Source organism: Anolis carolinensis, chromosome 4, assembly GCF_035594765.1.
Source record: "Anolis carolinensis isolate JA03-04 chromosome 4, rAnoCar3.1.pri, whole genome shotgun sequence".
NCBI classification, from domain to species: Eukaryota; Metazoa; Chordata; class Lepidosauria; order Squamata; family Dactyloidae; genus Anolis; species Anolis carolinensis.
In genome coordinates, this window is record NC_085844.1 from 108,696,146 (window position 1) to 108,720,946 (window position 24,801).

Below are 24,801 nucleotides of genomic sequence, written 5' to 3' on the forward strand. Positions count from 1 at the left end.
ACTGTAGTAGTCCCTGAAACAGTCTAGTCCTCTAATGTGATTGATAGCATTGCATTTTAAAGTGCGACAAGCTAGAATAGAATTTTTGTATTTTTATTATTCCGACTAGAGAGGTTTGCTCTCACTGCACTATATTGGAAATCACAAAATACAGAGAATGAAACTGAAACATGTGATTTTCTTCCAGAGCTGTTTACTGTACAGCATTATGAATAGAGAAAACTCAACTTAGGGGGGCACAATTTATTGAACTACTAGCTTATACACCCAAAGTTGCCCACATATGCCTTTTCTTGTGGGATCATTTATAAAATCATAAAACTTACAGTGAGTATTTCTAATGAATAGCACTAGAAAATATATATCAGGTAATGGCAGGTACATAAGCTAGTTTCTACTAAATATAAGAAGAAAATGCATACTCGGGCAATGCTGGGTACATACGGTAGGTATTAATAAATTGTTGTCTTCATTGAGTCATACTATCCTTGTATTCTGCTTTGGTCAGATGACACCTGAAATACTGTGTCCAGTTCTGGGCATCTCAATTGAAGGGAGATGTTGACAAGCTGGAATATGTCCAGAGGAGAGCAACTAAAATGATCAAGGACCTGGAGAACAAGCCCTATGAGGAGCGGCTTAAAGAACTGGGCATGTTTAGTCTGCAGAAGAGAAGGCTAAGAGGAGACATGATGGCCATATATAAATTTGTGAGGGGAAGTCATAGGGAGGAGGGAGCAGGCTTGTTTTCTGCTGCCCTGGAGACTAGTACACGTAACAATGGCTTTAAGCTACAGGAAAGGAGATTCCACCTGAACATTAGGAAGAACTTCCTAAATGTTAAAGCTGTTTAGCAGTGGAACTCTCTGCCCCAGAGTGTGGTGGAGACTCCTTTGTTGGAGGCTTTTAAGCAGAGGCTAGAAGGCCATCTGTCGGGGGTACTTTGAATGCGATTTCCTGCTTCTTGGCAGGGGGTTGGACTGGATGGCCCATGAGGTCTCTTTGACTCTATGATTCTATGAGTGACACTCTCTTGGCTGTGAGTCATACTTTGGCCTCAGAGAGAGATGCAAACAATTCTCTTTTAGGGGCCATCCAGACAGTACCTTTATCGCAGGAGCTCCCACAGCAAACAGGAGGGTTGCCAGACGTTGTTCCCTGTAAACCCAGAAGCAACTGCTACAAAAAGCAAAAAACGCGAGATTTCCAGGTGCAGGAATATAGCAGGTTTTAGCCTAATATCCAGAACTTTGCATGTCTGTATATACCTGCAATCAAAAATTACAGGATTTTTTTTAAAATCTGGTTTGTTCCTGGGTTTTAGATGGTTTTTCCTGATTGGTTGGTTCCTAAAAAGAAGGTTACACTTGAGTAGAAGGCAAAAGCTTTGTGCTGGGAAGAGGAACTTTGTTCTTCACCTGTTTAATGAAGTTTGTGGCAGAAAAATGAAATTCCTGGGATGCAACAAGTACCTTCACATTAAGTAGTACACAATGACACAGAAACAGACACTTTCAAACCAGGAACAGAATGCCATCATTATTATAATTACTCAGACGTTGTTGTATGGCCATCTGTGCAGATAAGTTTCATGATGTACTTGTGCCAGGGAACAACAGGATGGGTAGCCGGGTTATACATGTGATTCCTCACTGGATGTATGCTGACAACATGTGTACAGTTTAGTAAATTGCATGGCAAAAACTGGCTGTTGGGACATGGATGTGCTGGGGAAGAATGCTGAGAACCAATCAATGAAGGTGGCTAATAGGAAAAGCCATGTATAACCGAGGAACAGCACCTTGTTGTTTCATATCACAAGTACACAACCAAATCTGTTTGGACAGATGGAAAGGCAGCCAGGCTGTAAAAATAGTTGATAATGATAAAGTTCTGGCTTAAAAGTGTGTGTTTCTGTTTGATTGTGTACTGCTGACTTGGGCAGTAGTGGTCCATGAGGTTTGTTTGTATGTGTGGGAGATACTTCATTAAAATGTCTGGAGGGGAGGCACAGTTTCTCTGGCCAGGACAAAGAATGGAACTTTTGCAGTGATTCGCATATCTGCATCTTGCCATCTTGGGAGCCTCTAAATCTTGGAACACAGCACCAAGTCTGAACAACAGAGGCAGAAATTCCAGGACTAACAGGTCTGTATGTGGACCTCTTCTGAAGTCTTGGGATTTTTTGCCCCTGTTTAAAACCTATGATTGAGTGCTGTCTGGAAGTGCCCTTAATATCGTTCTTAAATGATTGCTTTGAACAAGTAATCATGTTTTGATATTGAATCACATTCTCTCAGACTCTAAGGATGACACAGGCAATGCTAGAAATTATTTTTGTAATTGCTCCCCCTTTTAAAATATGTTTAATACATTAGCTGCTTCCTTGACCGTTTAAGACGTCTTGGGTTTATACCTTCAGGCTATGATCTTCTGCTTCATGATAGTTCTCATGTTGGGCCTTCGATCTTTGATCTTGAGTCATAGTCTCTCAGTCTGTGTCCTACAAATCAGACATTAATACATTAAATACATTGATTGCTTCTTTGACTGGTGAAGAAGTGCTGATCATGGCCTTTAGGGCTGTAGTTTGATGAGATATTAGCATTCTTTGGCAGAGAAGGCTAAAGAACTTCAAAAACTACAACTCCCTTTGATGCTATGGCATTGAGCATGGCAGCTAATGTGATGTCAAATTGTATTAATACTACAGTGCAGATCCCCGTGGTTTTCATTCAAATATTCAGTAACACTAAGGTGCTTATAGAAACAGATCTAGTAACAGAAAGGCATCATATTTTAATATGTTAAAATATGACTCCACTTGTGACTTGCCACGACACTGTACATTTTGATCTGCTAGAGATATAAAATTCTACCTGAGATAAAGAAAAATACAATTCTAAATTGGAGTCATTTGTGTTTCATTTGATTTTAATGTCAGAAACGTTTGCATTAATATGATTGGAATGCCATTCAAAGAAGTCAGATAGGCAAGGGGAATGCACTCAGGCTTTTCTGTATTGAATTAAGGGTTTTCTATTTCACATATTTTGCCTGCTTGGAATTTGACAAAGTTGGAAGATATTTTAATTTTGATTTCTAAATAGGTACATGCACAGTTTTCCTTGATCTTCAGATCTTTCCGTATTTGAATTATTTTCCTTTCTGAATGATCACTGTGGACATAAGCCTTGCTGAAATCTTTAAAAATTTAAGCATTAGCTGGAATCCTGTCTAGGATATACATATGTGCAAGCACCATAACTATCGTGTTATCCAGCCTGAACACTCAATTCCCCACTTACTGGGAATCAGGCTCCACAATCAATAGTAGTCTGTTTCCCTGTCACTCATAATGCTATTATTATATAATATTACGTATACTTTATAAATTAAAATTATTTATTATTGACAAATATTTTCTACAAATGATATAGACACACATACACTCTCTCACACACATATATATCAACAAATAAAGTGCATTGTATTCTCTATATAGTCTATATGGTATATGTGTTTCTGTCTCTGTGAATGTATCCCTGTGTGTGCACTCTAAAGCATGGTTTCTCTCTGTGTCCAAAAATTGCTTTCTTTTTGACTGTTCCATTTTTTTCTCTTGAAAGTGCAGTATCATCATCTATTCCAAATGGCTGTGACTTATCCATGACTTTCACTTAACAGAAATAGTGAATGTCCACTGGGTCTCATTTTCCATTATTCACTTATGTCCCCACCAGCTGCTTCCCTAGAACTGCAAACACTGATATTCCCTATATCCAGATAATTAACTTTGCTTCAAGAGGAAAATAGAAAACCTAAAGTAAAGGGTATCAAATGGCTGGATGGGTGGCCCTGTGTAACAGATGTCAGACGTAGTACACATTATGAACTTGATTCATAACTTTGTTTGCTTTATCAGTAGGGGTCTTGGTCTGCACATGACAAAGAAATTGGAAACTATTTTAGAAAACTAGATTTCTCTACAGGGGTGAACAATGATCTGAAACACTAAAATGGCTTTTGAGACATTTAATTAAAAAAACTGAGAAATGTTATGATGCAATGTGGCTTGAGTTGTCTTTTAGAATACAAATTGAGAGTTTGAAGACTCAGGCAAAAATGGCAGAAGCAAAAATGAGTCCAGTGAGACATCCTAAAAAGAAAGAGAAAAGAAACCACACATTTGTAAACTGTCATTCTAAAGTATTTAAATTCAATTCCACTCAGAACCTCATTACATGGAGGTCCTTGATTTGGGGGACAGTGGAGGAAGGATCCCTCAGGCAGGGGGGCAAATCATGGGGCAGCGAGGTGAATCTGTTGCTGAGCACCCTACATCGTCGGCACCACCCACTTGCCCATCACAAACTGGAAAGTGTAAAGTTCTGGCATGCTCCTGCAGTGTCACCATGATTTTCTCCCATGTTTGGAATTCTCCCTCGAAGAACCGGCAGGCTCCATGCTGGTTGCATGGGTGAAGTGTTCTAAGGACCCCATGTAATGAGGTCTTTAATCTACATTAGCAGCTAGTTCATTTCTGGGCAAAGTTCTACAGGGCAATCATTATGTACAAACCTGTTTTGAATCATTCCATGTTGTAAGACCACCTTCTACCATATGAACCTGATTTTTCACTGTATACTTTATTTTGACTCTTACTCTATAACTGGTTGCCATCAAACACCTGGCTTAATATGATATCTAGTCTGGAGACACTCTATTTTAGGATCCACATTTGGTTCCCAGATAAAAACTGGACAGCATTTCTAAGCATTGTGCCATGCCTTCTAACTATGTTTTCTAATCATGAAGAAACCATTTTTTTCAATCAGGAAACAAATAATTTGTAAATATACTTTATATCTCTAAATGATCACATGGATCAAAAGCACGAATATTACTATTTCCCGGTGATAGGGCTAGGACAAGGGCAACTGAGCAGGGCATAATCCAATATACCCCTAAGATCTCTTAAGAGGTTATTCAGAAGGGAATGGGCAGGAGGGCAATGTATCTCCTAAAAATGGATTCAGAAAAATGTCAAAACTGCTACAAGAGTCTTCTGTCTCTTAGCAAATTTCCCACAGTTGGCATCACCACCTAGCCCATAATCAATTGCAACTAAGCCCAGATGGCGAAGTGCGTTAAAGTGCTGAGCTGCTGAACTTGCAGGTCGAAAAGTCCCAGGTTCAAATCGCGGGGGCAGCTTGAGCGCCTGCTGTTAGCTCCAGCTCCTGCCAACCTAGCAGTTCGAAAACATGCAAATGTGAGTAGATCAAGAGGTACCGCTCTGGTGGGAAGGTAATGGCGCTCCATGCAGTCATGCCGGCCACATGACCTTGGAGGTGTTTGTGGACAATGCCGGCTCTTCGGTTTAGAAATGGAGATGAGCACCAACCCTCAGAGTCAGACATGACTGGACTTAACGTCAGGGGAAACCTTTACCTTTACCTTTTGTCTTGTTCCAAAATGTGGCCCACATAAGATCTGAAATGTGCCTCTACACTGAAAGAAATGTTCAGAACACTGATAGCTATGCCCCAGCTATCAGTGCTCTGAACATGTATCACCATGAATTGCTTCAGATTATTAGTGAATTTTCCTCTAGTTACATCAACCTTTTCTGGGAAAACCATTCTCTCCTATGTCCCTCACTTGCAAATACAAGCAGAACACCCACATGTTGAGAAAATAAAATGCAAATCCCCAAATAAGCCTGTTTGTGTTCTTTACGGTGTTCCATATTCTGGTGCTTAGAATAAGACAGCTGGTGGATTGAAATGTTGTTGACATGAAAGAATCCCACATTTCCCTCTGGCCAGTTCAGGGAATTTGCACCTAAACTTCCACTTTTCTCCCATGTATTAGAAGCTATGGAGTGCCATCCCAGAAGACAATGCTTCTCTGTCCACAAATTCACAACTTCTAGATAGCTATAAATATAGAAAGGATCAACCAGATGTTGGGTCAAAAGCAACTCCGGATTGGTTGTAGAAGTTGCAGGCCAATTCTAAAGGAACATGCCTCTAACTGACCAAAGAAGAACTTTCAACACAGTAAATCCTGTCCTCTCCATGGTAAGGCCAGAGGGCAATAACTATGGAAAGGCTTGTTTGTATGGGAAGGTTGAAGGAAGGTCAGTAAGTCTGTTGTGGCACAGACTGAACAAAATCACTTGTCAAATGTTTCCTTGAGGTGGACAAGTGACTCCTTCTGGTTGGTTTTATAGCTATATATGTCCAGACAAACCTCAGATACATGCAGTGTCACAGGTGGCCACTTCTTCCTAAACTGGTCTTCTATAAAGTCAGACTCACTTAGACGAACACTAAAGTTATTGTCAAAGTATGTCTGGTATACTGTCAAGGCAGATTTTCTTTACCTTCCTCAGACCACTAGAGATACTTCAACATCACATTTACTTTAGGGAGTCCAATTTTCCAGGCAGATGTCATGCTTCCCCAGTGACCACACAGAAAACCCATGCAAAGAAAAGACTCATCAGGGGTGAAATACATAGCTGCCTGGCTGAACATGCCTTTTTCAACTTTTACTTTCCTCATAGCAGCAAGCAGAAGTTTGGGTAAGGATGCTAACAAGAAGAATATTTGACTTTTAAGTATTTTCATAGTCCAGAACTTGCATGTGTTTTTGTAACAAAAAAATGTGCAGAACTGTCATATTTCCATACACAAGTAATTTACCTGGATAAAAAATGCTTTCTCTGCACTTGATATTTTTTTTGCACAGAATAAGTCTCGAACTGTCAATAGTAAAGGAAAACTGTACAGTTATAAGATTTTCATGCAGTGAAAAAATACCATTGCTTTCCTCAAGATAACTAGTCAATGCTTTATTCAAAAAGAGAATCAGTGAAAAATGACATCATTCTTAGTCTATAACCTATGTTCATCCTGATTCCCCACTTTGGTTAGAGGAAGGTAAGATGTGAACAGGTTAAGGATTATGTGGGAGATAGACCAAAGGTCAAAGTACATCATATTAAGTACAGTAGAGTCTCACTTATCCAAGCTAAAGGGGCCGGCAGAAGCTTGGATAAGCGAATATCTTGGATAATAAGGAGGGATTAAGGAAAAGCCTATTAAACATCAAATTAGGTTATGATTTTACAAATTAAGCACCAAAACATCATGTTTTACAACAGATTTGACAGAAAAAGCAGTTCAATACGCAATAATGTTATGTTGTAATTACTGTATTTACGAATTTAGCACCAAAATATCACAATATATTGAAAACATTGACTACAAAAATGGCTTGGATAATCCAGAATCTTGGATAAGCGATGCTTGGATAAGTGAGAATCTACTGTATATACTATATATCTCAGTCTGTTCTATTGGAAGCACCCACTATTGGAAGCTAATATAGCACATGGGAGAATTTACTTCTTTCATCCCTAACTCAATTAGACTGAATTTAGACCTATGTACTATGGTCCCAATCCAGATAAGACCAACATGCTCAGATTTGAATTAAAAGCAATATAGGAAATTAACATAATATGCACTGAACATAATGGGTATTTAAATTCTGAAATAGGTAAACTGATTATGTTCTGTTGTGAAGTTGGGAGTCATGTGTAGTTGTGGTGTCTGGAGATCTGATATGAGATCCATGCGCTGGAGTGTTTAAGCTATGCCTACAGTGATATTCAGCCTGCTAAATCAATTCCAATATTGCACAATGCATGAATCTCCAGTGAAATCTAAAAGAACCTTCCTACTCCATATAATCAACATTCATATGTCTGCACCTTTCACTGTTTTATGTTTTTAACTTACAAAAATGTGGTATAAAATCTTTTATTATTAAAATAAATTAAAATTGATTTCTTCCACAAATAATCTATCCCTTGGGAATATGTTTATGGGACACTTGGTCTGTGTACTGCTATCCCATTAGGCTGGATGCAGCCATGCATCTATGATCTTCCAATAGGGACTCATAAACTTTCCACTTTTTCAGACTGCCTAGAGCTGTATATGTACATATGTTGATTGCTTGGTATGCTCAGACATTCTTTTAAGACTCATGTTTTCTCCTATAGCTGTGTTGCTTACAAATCTAAAATATGGGCAGTTCCTTTTGTATCTTAAATATGGGGTGCCTTCTAGAGAGCTTGGGGAGCAATAAGTGGCTATAGGATCAGACCAAGACAAAATAGCATGTAATTATTCAACTCTAGATATGTGTACACAGAGATATTATTTTCTGTATTTCCCAAGATTTTCAAATATTTCATTACTGATCTTGAGATCTGAATTATCTTCTATCTTTACGTATAGCAGATTGCAGCAGATTCATTTCATTCTCATAAACATTTTTTTGAGATAAGTAAGTCTAAAAGGCCGGGTGATACTGCCATGTTAAATGAAAATTTCTGTCTGAGGTTTTCATGTTCAAGTCATGACATATGGGTCTTCATATCAGACGATCAAGAACAATATATTATGCATTAACCAAATTTAAATAAAAGTGGAATTGGACATTTTATGAGGATTTAATATCTATTTTAGGCATTTTTACTATTTTTATTTTATTTTAAACAACAAAGAATTGAGCAAACCCCTGAGTGATTTGTAATACTGTATAAATTGTGGTTGAGTGTGATGATAGTGATGGGGAAGATCTGTCACATTCAATTTTATTTATTTTTAATATTTTAAAGCTAAGTATTTTCCACCCTATTCTTTTTTTCTCTTTTTTAAAGGGTCAACATTAGCATGTGCATTCTTGTGTAAATTTTAGAACCACTTGCATTTTGTGTTGTTGAAGGTTTCATGGCTGGAATCACGGGGTTGTTGTGTGTTTTCCAGGCTGTATACTTCTGGAACATGGCCATACAGCCCAGAAACCACACAACAACCACTTGCATTTTGTATACACATTTTTCAAAATATTCACAATTTTGCAGACTTTTTCTGTTGCAAATGACCTTTTGTATACTTCTCTGTAATATGCATAAATTGTCAATACTTTTTCATATTATATACATGTTCGCAGGCACATTCTATGACAAAGTTTAACTGCCATGGATTAATGCTTTAAAATCCCGAGAGTCATGGTTTTAGGAGACTGTTAGTTTTCTTTGCCCAAGAGGACTGGTGCCTTGCCAAACTACAGCTCCCATTATTCTTAAGCCTTGAGACATAAAGTGGTGCCAAACTGCATTAATTCTACAATGCAAATGCACCTGAAGCTACCATTGAAGTAATGTGAATTAAACAAAATAATCCTTCATCCTTTGAGGACTGATGATCACAAGTCAGAATCTATTGACATTAACCGGCTTGCTGTGAATATTCCATCCTTCATTACTGACAAAAGTTTATGCCCTCTATTACAGATCTTATGATCTGAGACCCGTTCCACACAGCTGTATAAAATCCACATTGAAATTAATTATATGGCTGTGTGGATTTAGATAATCCAGTTCAAAGCAAATATTGTGGATTATCTGCCTTGATATTCTGTGTTATATGACTGTGTGGAAAGGCACTGGCACAGCTATGACTGTCACATGTAGTATTGTAGGAATTGTCTTCTTGACCAAAGAAGTAAAGCTTTTATTCCAGATTCTGAGAAGTGTTGCAAACACAGAAGGCTCATGAAAAGTTGAATATTAACTTGGACACTCTGGAAGAAATAATTGCCCAGGAAGACATATTTTACAATACCGTATTTAGCCAAAGAAAATCCCACTTTGAGTTATCATTTTACTCCTTGTAATATCAAAGTATGATTTTTGTAGCTGTTTATGTTGCAATTTTGCATTTTATTATACTCTTAGCCTTCAATTTTAAAGCCGTGGCTGTTGCTAAAGGAGAGGATTAATGTACTAATAGAATAAATACAGTGAGTTGAGTACAAAGATGTCCTTTCTCTAGAAAAAAAATAGGGGGTCATTCTGAGGTAGCCCTATAAATCTTGTGTGTTCTAGCTATTCAAAATTTGCCGGATAGAAGTCCTGTTTTTCAATGGATATTTCTTTTAATCCGATATGTTAGTTTCATTCCTTTTATTTTAAAGAATTTGTCCTGTTCTGGATAATCAAATCCAGCTCCCAAAAGCGGAGATGGTAAATCCCTTAACAGAATGACACAGCTCACCTTATAAGCTGGAAGTATATTTTCTTTTGTGGCAGCAAGCAAGCAATAAAAGATATACATGTAGCAGAACTTTTATTATGATATTAAACTGTCACTATATTTTATTAAGTTGATACTCTGAAGCATGTTCAAGTTTGATGTTGGCTAAGTAACTTGCTGAGTTTGAGAAAGCACTTTGCTCTCTTCTGCTTTATTGACCAATGGTATGGAGAGGGGGGATTGGAGAGGACAGGGGGTGATCAGATCACTCAATTTTGAAATAGATAAGCTATGACAAATGTTTGAGTATAAAAGCTGAAAAAAATCTTCTCAAGACAACTTTTGAAAATATAAGTAAATTCTTGGTGGGTAGTCTTCAGATAGTATTTTTGTCAACCCAGTGAGCTGCAGATTTAATATCCCTTGTGTGTGAGCTTGTGTAGGATTCCTTGTAGTTCCCCAACTTGCTGTAAAAATAAAGGACATAATATTGTGTTTTAAATTCTTTGAACAGGAAGAAATTGCAGGAGCATGATGATTAAAAATGCTTGGCTTTCTTTGGAAGGAGGCCGCTGAAAATGTATTCACATTTACAAACTGATCATAAATGGATCACCATAGAAATGCCTATCCCTGACAAGTGTGTTGGCTAGTTCATCTCCTCACATCTCTCTCAGTATTCCCTAAAATGGCAGATTACCAAGTCCTGATTTTTGGCCATTTTCAGGTACTTATTAGATCAGAAAACATAAGAAAGACCATCTGTCCATTAGTTCCTGTGGAAACAAAATACTGGAAAAATTCGTTTCCCGTGGAAACAGATTATTTGTCAAGTCCAAGTCTGTGGCCAGCTATTGTTTCAGAGCAAGAACAACAAATAGATGATTGATACTTCTAACATTACAGTAGAGTCTCACTTATCCAACATAAACGGGCCGGCAGAACGTTGGATAAGCGAATATGTTGGATAATAAGGAGAGATTAAGAAAAAGCCTATTAAACATCAAAATAGGTTATGATTTTACAAATTTAAGCACCAAAACATCACGTTATACAACAAATTTGACAGAAAAAGTAGTTCATTACACATTAATGCTATGTAGTAATTACTGTATTTACGAATTTAGCACCAAAATATCACAATGCATTGAAAACATTGACTACAAAAATACGTTGGATAATCCAGAACGTTGGATAAGTGAGACTCTACTGTACACTGTAAATGTCTTGTGAAATCATGTTCAAGGGGGCTCAGTCACATTTTGATCCCACTGCAATAGCAGTTTCAAATACAATACTTTAGTTTAATCAAAAATGAATTAATGTCCCAGTGAGCCCAGCCTTTAGGAATCATATGTTTCCGTATGCATAAAAATTATTTTCCATCTTCTAGGTCAAGCTCTGAGTTATGCCTCTTGGTCATGCTAAAGTCCAATAATAGCCTACCAGAGAATGACTGAGAGGGAAAGGGAATCATTTACAAATGTCCTTTAATTTATCTTAATTCAAAGTTGGATAAGGTATAACGACTAAGGATTTTTGTTGTAGTCCTTGATACCTTCAACTAATGCAGTCCCCTTTTTGTAGTCCTTAGCAGTTCTGAACTCAATGTCTATGGTTGCAAGACATATTGTTTACATTCTATCTACACTGTGCAAAAATCGCAAACCAATTTCAAAACCACTGAGCAAATGTTTTGAGTCAATAAAGGGTTTTATGTAACTCTTTAGAGCAGATCACTTCTTATGCAAAAAGCCAGCCCCATTACAAAATATGCTAAACCCAGAATAAATGTAGCAATCTTCATTGAAAGGCCTTTGAGGGAGATAGCTTTTCTGTGCAAGAAATACATACTAAATTCCTTATACATTGTAATGTCCCAAATATTTTTCTTTCAGCTAGCTCCATCATATGGCATGACAGCTCTTATGGGTATTTCTTGTACCCATACAAGAAATAGATGTCTTTACTACTCTGTGGGTAATTTTATGCCATTGTCAGAAATTCCTGGCACTGATCTGCAAACTACTTCTATGATGGGACAATCAGCAGGTGAATTAATTGAGCAGGGTAATTCAGAGACCCTTTATATGTTTTTCTTTCTTTTAATAGCCATTATTGGCGAAGTCCTTCTGCAACTATTCAAACAAAATAGTAATAAAATGTAGAGACTGCAGAAACTTTCCTGAAGAATATCTGTAGCAGAGAATAGCAGTGAATTTACACTGATACCCTGAACGATTTTTAAAGTATGTTGATGAAGGTGAGGTTATAACACTCAAAGGAGTTGGTTTTCAATTTCTTCTTGTAATGCACACAGTGATAAAGACCCCCATGTAGAGTAAATATGCACACCATAAGTTACATAGTGATTGTGCTACACTGCCCTTTGGCTTAATTTTGTCATTGTACAACTGAGCGCATATATGTCATTGTGATTGCTTATTGTCCTATTGTGCAACTAGGAATGTACAATGACTGTTTCTGTAATCCTGATGAATCATATTTGCAGTATATGCAATAAAAATGCATGTGCATTGTACAAATAAACATTATACAGAAGTTTCTTTCATAGAAATACATTTTAGTATGTGTATTAATATAATCTTTTCAATGTTTAAGTGTTTTCATTTTTTTGTAACTTAGCTCGAGCCACGGACATAGGCGGGTAAGAAATAAAATTATTATTATTATTATTATTATTATTATTATTATTATTATTATTATTATTTTATTATGACACAGCAAACAAGATAGACATGCTGGATTTCCTATCACAAAATCACAAGTCAAACACTTCCCAAGTGTCTAGGACTGTGTGATGTATTTTCAGATGATGTGCGCAGATCCCAGCAGGGTGGCCTTTTGTAGTTGGCAGATCATAATTTTGTCAATGTCTATTGTTTCCAAATGCCGGCTGAGATCTTTTGGCACGGCACCCAGTGTGCCGATCACCACCGGGACCACCTGCACTGGTTTCTGCCAGAGTCTTTGAAGTTCAATCTTAAGGTCCTGATAGCAGCTGAGTTTTTCCTGTTGTTTTTCGTATTATTATTATTATTATTATTATTATTATTATTATTATTATTATTATTGCACATTACATTTTCATAACTGCTCACACAAGCAAAAATGGACGGACATTCCATTGCAGGTTGTCCAAAATTTGCAACTGCATCTGAAAGCAAACATATAATTTGTATATGGCATCAACAGGATTATGTCCCATACACACCCACACTCACACATATAAGTGTGTACTTACACTAATAAATTAAGATCCTTTATTGCAGAGTGTTTCATAGAGGTTTCACAGGCGGAACTACACATCTCAGTTCCCCATAGAGTCAGTTTGTATATACTATCCTACCACTAATGGCCATTAAGTACCAGTAGAAAATAAGGGATATCAGAGAAGCATCTGGAAATTTCTGTATAAAAGGTAAGATTTTTCCCCTGACATTAAGTCTACTCGTGTCTGACTCTGAGGTTTGGTGCTCATCTACATTTCTTAGCCAAAAAGCTGTTGTTGTCCATTGACACCTCAAAAATCATGTGGCTGGCATGATTGCATGGAGCGCCATTACCTTCCCACCGGAGTGGTACCTATTGATCTACTCACATTTTCAAACTGCTAGTCTAGCAGAAGCTGGGGCTAACAGCGGGAGCTCACCCCACTCTCCAGATTCAAACTGCCAACCTTTTGGTCAGCAAGTTCAGCAGCTCAGCAATGTAACCCACTGCACCACCGATAGGCAGATGCAAAACACTAAAATAATCTGCTAAAATTTGCTGGGGCCCTTTAGATAATTTTTGGTTGATCATTCTTTATCTAGCTGACAGATCATAGCCAGATGCATCTCCAATCTCTTAATCTCTCCATCAGCCAGTGAGGAAAGCTATCACAGTGAAATTGTGAGTTGGGGAGAAGATTTCAAACATTGCAGAGGTGGAAAGAAAAAAACAACCTCTGCAAGGAGAGAGACAGAGAGAAGTTGGACTTATACTGGTTTCTCTCACTGAAAGGATGCCAGCCACTATCTCTCATATGCTTTGATTGTGCATTCCTGCATGGCAGGGTGTTGAGCTGGATGACCCTTGTGATCTCTTTCAGCTCTAAGATTATACGGTTTTATATGTAGAATCTCTCAGAGGAAACTCATTATTTTGTTGTATTTGCTTCCCACTATATCTCTCAGATACTTTCTCTAACAAAAATGTTCATCATTTTCTTTAAACCTAATGCAGCCTTTGTGGGAAAGCAAGAAGTATTAGTCTTCCTTAAGAACGTGTAAAGTCAAGTCTATTTTTCCCACAGGAATGCAGAAAAAATTGTTTGGTTCCCATTTTATTATGAACCAATATACAGTATACTGCACTCCCAAAGCTGATATGCAAACTGGAGTGCAATTATCCTTCTATATTTCCATCTTTCACTGAATTTTGCAAAAAAAAAAAAAAAAAGAAATAATCCAAGCATGTGTACAAAAATGTGTGTATTGGGGGAGGGAAGGGGAACTTAAAGGCATATAATAATGGAGATGTTTTTGAGATGTGTGAATATAATATACATTTGTATACAAATATATTTATTAATTTTCATGCTCTTGAAAATGCATATGCATTTCAGTTTGAATTGACTAACGTTTGTTCAATGCTAGTTTTTAAATGCTTGCCATTTTTATTTTTTAAAAAAAATCAAAGTGGTGAGAAACAGGACAGAATGAACTATTGGTTGAAAATTAATATGACTGTTACAAAACCAGACAGAGGGCACATCCAGACAGCTCGCAAAATGCACAAGCTCCCGCGTTTTTACCTGGTGTGTCCAAACAATGCCTCAGGTAAAAGCAAATTAATTTGGCACAAAGCAGGAAAACTCTGCTTTTTTCAGCTGTGAGCCCTGTGTGGATTGGGCCCAGGGATCATGGTGCATATCTTCCAGGCCCAAGCCACACGGTTGTCTCAGGAAAATCCAAGACCCCCTCCCCAAAATCCCTTAAATAGCCTTAAAAACTAAAAATGACTTGCCCAATCGCCATTACTCTGCTGTCGACTGTATCCTGGCGTGTAGAAATGGTGTGCCAGGAGAAGGGGGCAGGAGAGATTATCTTCGTGCCCTCCTTCTCCTGGCGCATTAGGGTAATGGCAGCTGGGTATGTCATTTTTAGTTTTAGCTTTTCTGGAGGATTTTTCTTGTTGTCCAGACACCTTCCCCCAGGAAAGTGTGTATTTTCTGCCGGTGTGGGGACAGAAGTCAGGCTTGAACCAGATTTGAACATTACAAATTTCCTCTTCTAGGTTGAAATTATCTGGGTATTTTTAATGTTTAAAGCAGGAGCCACAAACATGCTGTTTTTTAACTTACAGTAAGATTTCAAAACATACCTATTGCTGTAGAAGGAATAATCAGCAAATGGCTCTTACAATAGACTGTACAAAAGCTAATCATTTCTAATTCTCTCTCACACTGGAGAGATACTAATTCAACTGCCATTGATACTAATTTAACTGTCATACTGTATCACATGAAATTCTGGAACTTATAGTTTAATAAGGCATTTCAGCCAGGTTTCCCATTCTTTGAACCTTGAGCTGTTTTACATTTCAATTCCCAGAATTCTCTGCCAGCATGGCCAGTGATAATTGATTCTGGAAGCTGAAGTCCAAAACATTTTGATGACTGAAGATTGAAAACCACTTCACTAGAGCTCTCTGAGAGACCATTCTATATACATCAGAAAGACATAAGTTCGAGGATTCAATTGGATGGAAGTATGACAGTTAAAGTGTTTTCAAGGTGCTATAATGCATAGTGTTAAAGAAAGGTATGTTCATATGTTTTGATCAGTCACTGATTTATTCTGAGAGATTTCCTTCATAGTGCATAGTTGCTCCATGTATGTCTAAAAATACAAGGTTGATTGATAATAGTTCTCCTTTCACTCGTTTAGAAAATGAGAAGTGCAAAGCTTTCCAGAGTTAAGACCCCCACAAGGAAAACTATTCAATATATTAAAGTGGTTTACTGCCACTGCCAGCTAAAACATATTGTTTCTTTCTTTGGTGATGGTGGTCCACCAGGGAAGAACATCAAGGACAGTCAATTTTATATTAGACAGCTGGTATCAATTTTTACCTTTACTATTACAAACAACCTGGAGGTATGAACTGAAAGCTGTTACTCTTGTCTTCTGTAAGTGAAATTAAAATCAAAGACTTTAAAGCTCTCAACAGCATTGAATGCCTCAGTTGTGCCATCGCTCCTTAGCAGCATAACACACCCACATATGCACTGTGCCACTAAGTGTTGATCAGATATTTTGGGAGCCACACAATTAATATTACCCATGAGTTGTTCTTACAGGTGTTCATCTATCTCAAAAGCAAATTTAAATTAAAACGGAATGAGATATTTATAATAAAGATCCCTGATGCTTTCAGGTGTTCATGTTCTTGTTTCAAGTAAAATGCATTCTCAGAACTGGTTCACATTTGATGGCAACTATTATACTATTATACTGTATGAACTATAATACTGTATTATACAGGAAGTGGGAGCCACCTTGAAAAATGCATAATACATATTTTCACTTTTATTGTAGAGATATAGATATATTTTAGGTGAAGGGGCCCTCTGTGATGTCATTGGATTGACTGTTACTAGACAAAGGATCAACTGTTACTAGGTGAAGTGGTCCTCTGTGATGTCATTGAGAAAGAAAGGAGAAAGAAACAAAGGAAGGAAAGAGCCACTAAGACAGTAATGTTACCATACAAATATTGTGTGGTAGACCCTCTCAGTGTTGGATTAGGGAGAGAAAAAGAGGGGAAGGTAAGAAGGGAGGAAGGAAGGGCGGGAGGGAGGGAGGGAGGGAGGGAGGAGGAAGAATGAAAAGGGGGGATGAAGGAAAGAAGGGAAAGGAAAGGGGTAAAGTAATGACGGGAGGGAAAGAGAAAGAAAATATGAAAGTGGGAGGATAGCAACTCCCCTGACATGCAGGCAACACTGGGTATATATATATTTGTCTCTGTGTGCACACACACAGGCCTGTAGTGAGGAGGGGGGTTAGCTGTTCAAGCCCCCCCCCCCCCGAAATTTTTCAGGTTAAAAAAAAAAACCTGGTTTACTCATGAATTTTAACTGGTTAACCAAATCCCCATGCTAAGTCTATAAGACGTAAAACATTAAGAGTCCCTCCAGGCACTATCTCAAGCAGATATTGACAGGTCTGAACCCGGGGGTGGGTGGGTCAGGGGTTCAAACCCCCCCCCCCTGAAATTTTCAAAAGCCCTCCCAAAAAATTTTTCTGGCTACGGCCCTGCACACACACACACACACCTCTTTAGTCCAGTGGAGCATACTCAGTGGAAAACAGAGCCCAATCAAAACCCTTGAGTCAAATGTAATAAGACAACTCCATTTCTCCAGGTATTGCAATTATTCACTTCAATGCTAAGCTTATCAAATGCAAAGTAGCACCAACCATTCCAAATCTACTGTGAAATGTGAATACTATCTAACAGGTCAGCACCAAGGCCAGTAATATTTCCTCTTCATGCAGCAAAGAACTTTAAACACCTATGAAATTATATATATATATATATATACACACACACACACACACACACACACACACATACACATATGTGTGTGTGTCTGTGTGTGTGTGTGTGTGTGTGTGTGTGTGTGTTAGTTAGCTGCTATATCTATATTTAAGTGCTTCCTGGAGCTTCTGACCTAGTTCCTTTACTTTCTCCATTGACTGCAACTCAAGCAATGAGTACTTAATAGCATGGCAGTTTCAAAGTCAGAATAGATAGGTGAAATGTTTCATCTGAATCATCCTAAAGAAGATTTCTGTGAAAAACCTAAGAGAAGAAATAAGGATTTATTATTACACATCTGATTCTTCCCTTTATTTTCCTACAGAGGAGAGTTCTTTCTGTAATATGATATTCAGCAGAGTTAATATCCCTCTTGTGCAGTATATTATGCTGAGCCAATGAGAGAAATGTAGCAGCATTCCATTATGCAAAACTTTAAGGAGAGTAAGTTTAGCTGCATTTAAGATCAGTCTGGTAAACTGATGTATGAGTGATTTAATCTGCATGTAGCTCAGCACAAAGATGTTACCAGTTACAATGGAGGAGTGGAATATAATTTGTTTGAGGCACCTATAACCATGTCATTGGTAATATTGGGAGGAGATCCCGCAGTGATAACAGTAGTGGTAACAACAAAATGATAACAATAGTGGCACCAACAACATTATCACATAAAGGAGGTTCACCTTCAACAGATTATATAAACCACTCTCCTGATGTCTCCTGCTGAAAAATAATTTTAACTGTTTTTTTAACTTGGAATCTTCCAGTAAAGTGTTAAATGTTTTGCAGAACCCGCAAACATCAAAACTAAAAGTGGTCTTTTGGATATTAAACAAGATGAGAAAAGATATAAATTGGATTGACCCAAGAGGCAATCTCCATTGGAAATATGGAGCCTCTACTCTATTACTTGCTGGTAATATCTTATATGTGGATATATCCTCTAGACTTTTCCTGGCTGATAACAACCCAGATGATGCTGATAAAGGCAGACCATGACTCAATATGCCCATTATGGATGTTTATATATAGTTCTATGTTTAGACTATATGACTATGGAGAATGCTGGTAAAAGGATGCAGAAGGTGTAACACTTCAATACTCATGAACATGGAACATCTTACCTGACTTATAGTGTCATGGAATAAATGTGTGATGCCTTAGTAAAGGTAAAGGTTTCCCCTGACATTAAGTCTAGTCATGACTCTGACTCTGAGGGTTGGTGCTCATCTCCATTTCTAAGCCGAAGAGCAGGCGTTGTCCGTAGACACCTCCAAGGTCATGTGGCCAGCATGACTGCATGGAGCGCCGTTACCTTCCCGCCGGAGCAGTACCTATTGATCTACTCACATTGGCATGTTTTCGAACTGCTAGGTTGGCAGGAGCTGGAGCTAACAGCGGCTGCTCCCACCGCTCCCAGGGTTTGAACCTGGGACCTTTCGGTCTCCAGCTCAGTGCTTTAACGCACTTCGCCACCGGGGCTCCGTGTGATGCCTTACATGCAATGTAATATAATAAATATAATTTGCCAGGACTCTGAAACATCTGCTCAGAGAAATATTGTGTCTGAACAGAAAGGATTTTTTCCTGTGCAGAAAAGGTTGTTTATTATTTTAAAATAACCACATGTGAATTTTGCATGGATTAAGTGCCAAAATACAAAGCTTCTGACAAGGGTTCTTCTTGTCAGAAGAAACATGTTTTTAATAACTTTTCAAATATTTGCTAATATTCTTTCCAATCTTGCTTTGTTGTTGTATTTTCCACACTAAATGTGGCAACTCTTTAGGCAACCGAGGAGTGGCTACATTGTGTTTAGGAAGCCAGCCAAAGTCCATGAAATAATTCTGACTTTATTCTTGCATTTTGTTCTCCTGAATTCTATGGAAAATTAGAAAAATGCCATACAATTATATTGAATTACTCTGATATACAAACTAATTTTTTTCTTAAAAATTTCTATGCATTTTCCCTTCTCAACTCATATGCAATATGAATTGGGTTGAATCCAGAAAGTATAATATATGACATGATTCTACTGTATAATAGTTCAACTTTAAATAATGAATTACTGTGTCATCAGTGAGGGACACAAAGTTGTTTTTGAGAGGTTCATACTTTTCAGTTTCATAAAATATGTGCAAAATGTGAATGCAATCAAATCTATTAGCAAAGTGAACATGGCATTCACCTTCACATTGTTCTTTCAGGGATACATATTGTAGTAGAGAGTTCAATATTATGCTCAATGGTTTGGGTCATTGATAGATTAGTGTAAAGGTTGTCAGAAGTAAACAATGATGAATAAGGCAAATTTTCTCACTTTTCTGTAGTCTGAAAATGGAAGGTAGTTGAAGGAAGTGCATTTGTGGCAATACTTACATTAAAAATACCATACCGGTATTTGCATGAGTGCAATGCACATCTTTTCTGACTAAATTAGAAAACCAAAATTGAGGTGCACATTAGATTTAGTGGTGCATTACAATTGAGCAAATATGGTACAACTTCTAGATAACACTAGCTTTGGGGGATTTCAAATAACAAATGTAATAGTCATTATTGGATCATGATATAAATGCTTTCTTTCCTTACACATATTTTTGATTCAACATAATTCAACCCTGCAGAAAGATTTAAAAGCTTTCCTGGGAGCAAAAATACAGAAGGTATATAAAATAGTCCACAAAGTGCTATAACTTTTTGATAGGGACTGTTATTCTTTTAAAAGCAGTTTTTAACACTTTGGTATACTGTATACAACTCTTGAGAGATGCTTTGGACTTCTCTGCTATAATCACCATTTTAAAAATATCTTAAACTTCAGTTATAGATATTTAAACCTCATGGGTCCACTCTAGAAATATATCTGCTTTAATAATTCAGAATAGATTTTTTTTATCATATCAGTAATGCTTGAATTGAGACAATTTGTGTATATGGTGTTCCATAGGGATGGTTCTTGGTTTTCTAAATGCAGAAATTTAAGAGTTCTATTCTATGTTACTTTTTCAAGAACCATTCTTGTCTTTGCTGTGCCTGTATTTTGCTACTAATTGCTATCTTCCTTTTGCTACTATCTAAAGCAGTGTTTCTCAACCTAGGGGTCAGGACCTCTAGGGGGGTCAAAAGGGGGCTTCAGAGGGGTCACTGAAGACCATCAGGAAACATATTTCTGATTATCTTAGGTGACCCCTTTAACAGAAAAGGCTGAAGATCTCTCCATCTGTCCTTTGGCCCAATTCTATCATTGCTGAGACTCAATGGGCTCTTTGATTGTAGGTGAACTGTAAATCCCAGCAATTACAACTCCCAATTGTCAAAGTCTATTTTCCTCAAACTCCACCAGTGTTCACATTTGGGCATATTGAGTATTCAGTCCAAGTTTGGTCCAAATCCATCATAGTTTGAGTCCACAGTGCTTTCTGGATGTATGAGTGAACCACAACTCCTAAACTCAAGGTCAATGCCCACCAAACCCTTTCAGTATTTTCTGTTGTCACGAGAGTTCTGTGTGCCTAGTTTGGTTCAATTCCATCATTGATGGATTTCAGAATGCTCTTTGATTGCAGGTGGAATTCTCTCCCCCAGACTGTGGTGGAGGCTCCTTCTTTGGAGGCTTTTAAACAAAGGCTGGATGGCCATCTGTCGGGGGTGATTTGAATGCAATTTCCTGCTTCTTGGCAGGGGGTTGGACTGGATGGCCCATGAGGTCTCTTCCAACTCTACTATTCTATGATTTTATGATTCTATGATTCTAGGTGAGCTATAAATCCCAGCAACTACAACTCCCAAATGGCAAAATCAATCCTCCCCAACCCCATCAGTATTCAAATTTGGGTGTATTGGGTATTTTTGCCAAATTTGGTCCAGTGAAAGAAAATACATCCTACATATCAGATACGATTCATAACAGTAGCAAAATTACAGTTATGAAGTAGCAACAAAAATAATTTTATGGTTGGTGATCACCATAACATGAGGAAAGAATTAGGAAGGCTGAAAACCACTGATCTAAAGTATTGGAATGGCTATATTTTTATCAAAATATGCCATACCTTTAAAATACACCCATGTACAGTAAATTTAATAGACATGGAGATAGGGGAAAGTAAATATAATTGAACTTTGAACCTTCTTCCTGACCAAGGACTTTGTCCCATGGGATAAGTAAAAGTTTGAGATAGTTGTTTTTTCCATAAACTTCATCATAACCTGTTATGAAATTAAATGGAAGCCTTTCCTACCCCCACCACACCTAATCCTTATCTCAACTGTCTTTGAGATATATTCATTTGATTTGCCATCACATGGGAGACATATTATGGCAGAATAAAGGATTCTATACTGTCCATCTCAGCTTCTCCTCCCATGATGACATCACCATTTTATTTACAAACTGGCAAGGGTGAATTCCCATCACATGTTAAATTCAGCATTTTTACACGTCTCTACATGGGGAATTGAAAAATATGTAAGTCAATTGCCATTCAACTTAGGAATCATGGAAAAAACTACACTTTAGAAACAGTGTAGAAACACCGATTTTATGTGTGTAATGAAGTTCATGTGTCACAGTCTATCTATAAAAATCTGGCCTATTAAACACAATTGAATTGAAAAGTCTTCAGTTTAAGGAACTTCAATATAAGATTGGTATAGTTCCTGACTTAATGCTAAAATAATAATTTATGTGGTATTTATACTGGTGCAGAGATTTCATTAATAATAGGAATGGGTGAAACATGGCCCCCCAGGTCTTTTCAAAAAGGAACTCCTTTAGGCTTAGCTATCATAACCGATGGTTAAGGGCTATGGGATTTATAGTCCAACAATGATGATGGGCCATATTCTCCTCATCCCCTTGTCACTGATATAGAATACTGACACTGATATAGAATACTATTCCATGATTACACACTTCCTGCTTACACTGCACATGGTCTTGGGGATAATAGGTTGTAGTTTAAAGACCCAGTTTTATTCCTTTAACAAAATCAGTGGAATTGCTTCTGAGTAAACACAGCTGGGATTCAGTTGCAATGAAACTTGGTTGCAATTAATTTGTATAGAATTGAGTCCCATAGCTTTCTGAACACAGAAGCTTTATTCTGAAAAATAATCTCCGTAATATCCTGGTTTTGTGTATATTTATCTGCGATGACCAGAGTCTATTTTTCTGAACAAAGTAAAAAATAACTTTAAGGAGGGCTCCTTCTTTCAGTAGTTGCTGTTAGATTAATGGAGAGAAAGGCAGACAGTGAAATCTTGCAGAAATAGCATTTCTTCACAGCTGGAAGTTTCCACTTTCAAGTTACACTTACTCTGAACAGTAGGCAATACATTTCTTGAGGGCAGTAACATTGCAGAACAGGGTGACCAAAAAGGTATTAAAGTACCTATCATCCCACATCTGTACCAAGATGCACCTTTTAGCTGAGGCACCATCAGAAAATTGTAATGCACAGCAGGAAGTAAAAGAACTTTTTGGAAGAAAAACAAGTCTGCTATGATGGTCTCCTCAGCATGATAGTACATCAGGAGCTGTCCAGCCGTTGAAAAAGATAGTAAAAAAATAATGTTAAGAACAGACAGTTTTAAACAAACTCATTTCTCAAAATGCCAACTTAGGCTTGGAGAATTTCTAACACTGGCTTTCTAAGAATCATTACTTTTCCTTGTTTGGAGAAGTGGATCATTAATGTCTTATAGATACCAAAATCACAATTGCATCAGTTGTCTCCAGCATTTTGTCCATTTGGTGTCTTCCACTGAAATTTCCATTTGGCATGAAAAGAGAGCAGGCTCCCTCCACCATTTCTGCCTCTTTATTAAACTGTGATGAGATGTTACAATTTTTTTTTTAGATATATCAGGACTTGACCACTTGTGCTATGACTATATTAACTGGTTATGCTGTATTGTTCTTTTGGAAAAGGTGGTTTAGTAAATCTGAGCAATGGCTGCCTCGTACCATACTGAAGACAAATAATGTTTAGCAAATCAGAAAAATGATACAGATATTCAATGAGTCTTCAACAATAACCAACCAGATGGAAAACTCAGAAACTGCATATGCTGAAGATAGTCATCTTCTTTTTTTTATTCTCAGCAAGGGTTAGGAAATAAATGGTTCCAAATGCATTTCCTCATGAAAATATCTATTCATCATTTCAATTGCCAATGGGATGAAACATATCTTGTTTCAGAAATTCCAGCACCAGCTCTGTAGAGTGAACACAGAGTGGCTGCTTTTGGCAATCTAGCCAAACTGAAATTGGAAATGAATGATTGCCATGATGACCATGCTGTGGCATGTACGGGGAGGACAGACCATGCAAGGTTCTTAAGCTCTAGCTGTCCTGATATGTTTTGTTTTTTTCTCCTGGTGCTAGGCTATTACTACAGGTGTATCACCATTTGTCAGTATTGTGCTTCCTTTGACAAGCCAGGGAATTCATGTTGGAGCTGTGACTTGGCATTAACAGGAGGACATAATGATAATTGAGGAAGACTAATGGTAGCACAGGGATTTGTAGTTAGCGGAGAATTTTTACCTCTTCTCCTAACCCATACCTTTTTTCCCCACTATAGTCCCAGTTAAGGGTCCTGGGGCCCTGTTAATCTATCTCTGGAGTATGAGGGCTCCCACCTCCCTCAATGCTTTGAGGCTTATCAGACTTTGTCATACTGTAGATTATGTCCTAGTCTTTTGACCTAGGTCCTAGCAAGGCTCACCAGACTGTTTTTTTTTTGTTTTTTTTTTGGGGGGGGGGGCTTTGTAGCCCACGTAGGGTTGTTTTGACCACAATAAGGAATCTTTGACTGTAACGGATTTCAGATGATTGTAAGCTTTCTCTCTTTCCCTCTGTTTGTATATATGGCCTTCAAGGCACTGTACAGTTTTGGGAAATCCTGTATAGTGCCTATGAGGGCCTTCTAGAAAAGGGGGGGGTTTGTAATTATCCTGCTTTTGCTTGTTCAACACTGTCATATGAAGAACAAACTTTTCCATTGGGTCATCATCTTCTCATGTGACAATGGAAAATATAGAAAGGTGAATACATAGATG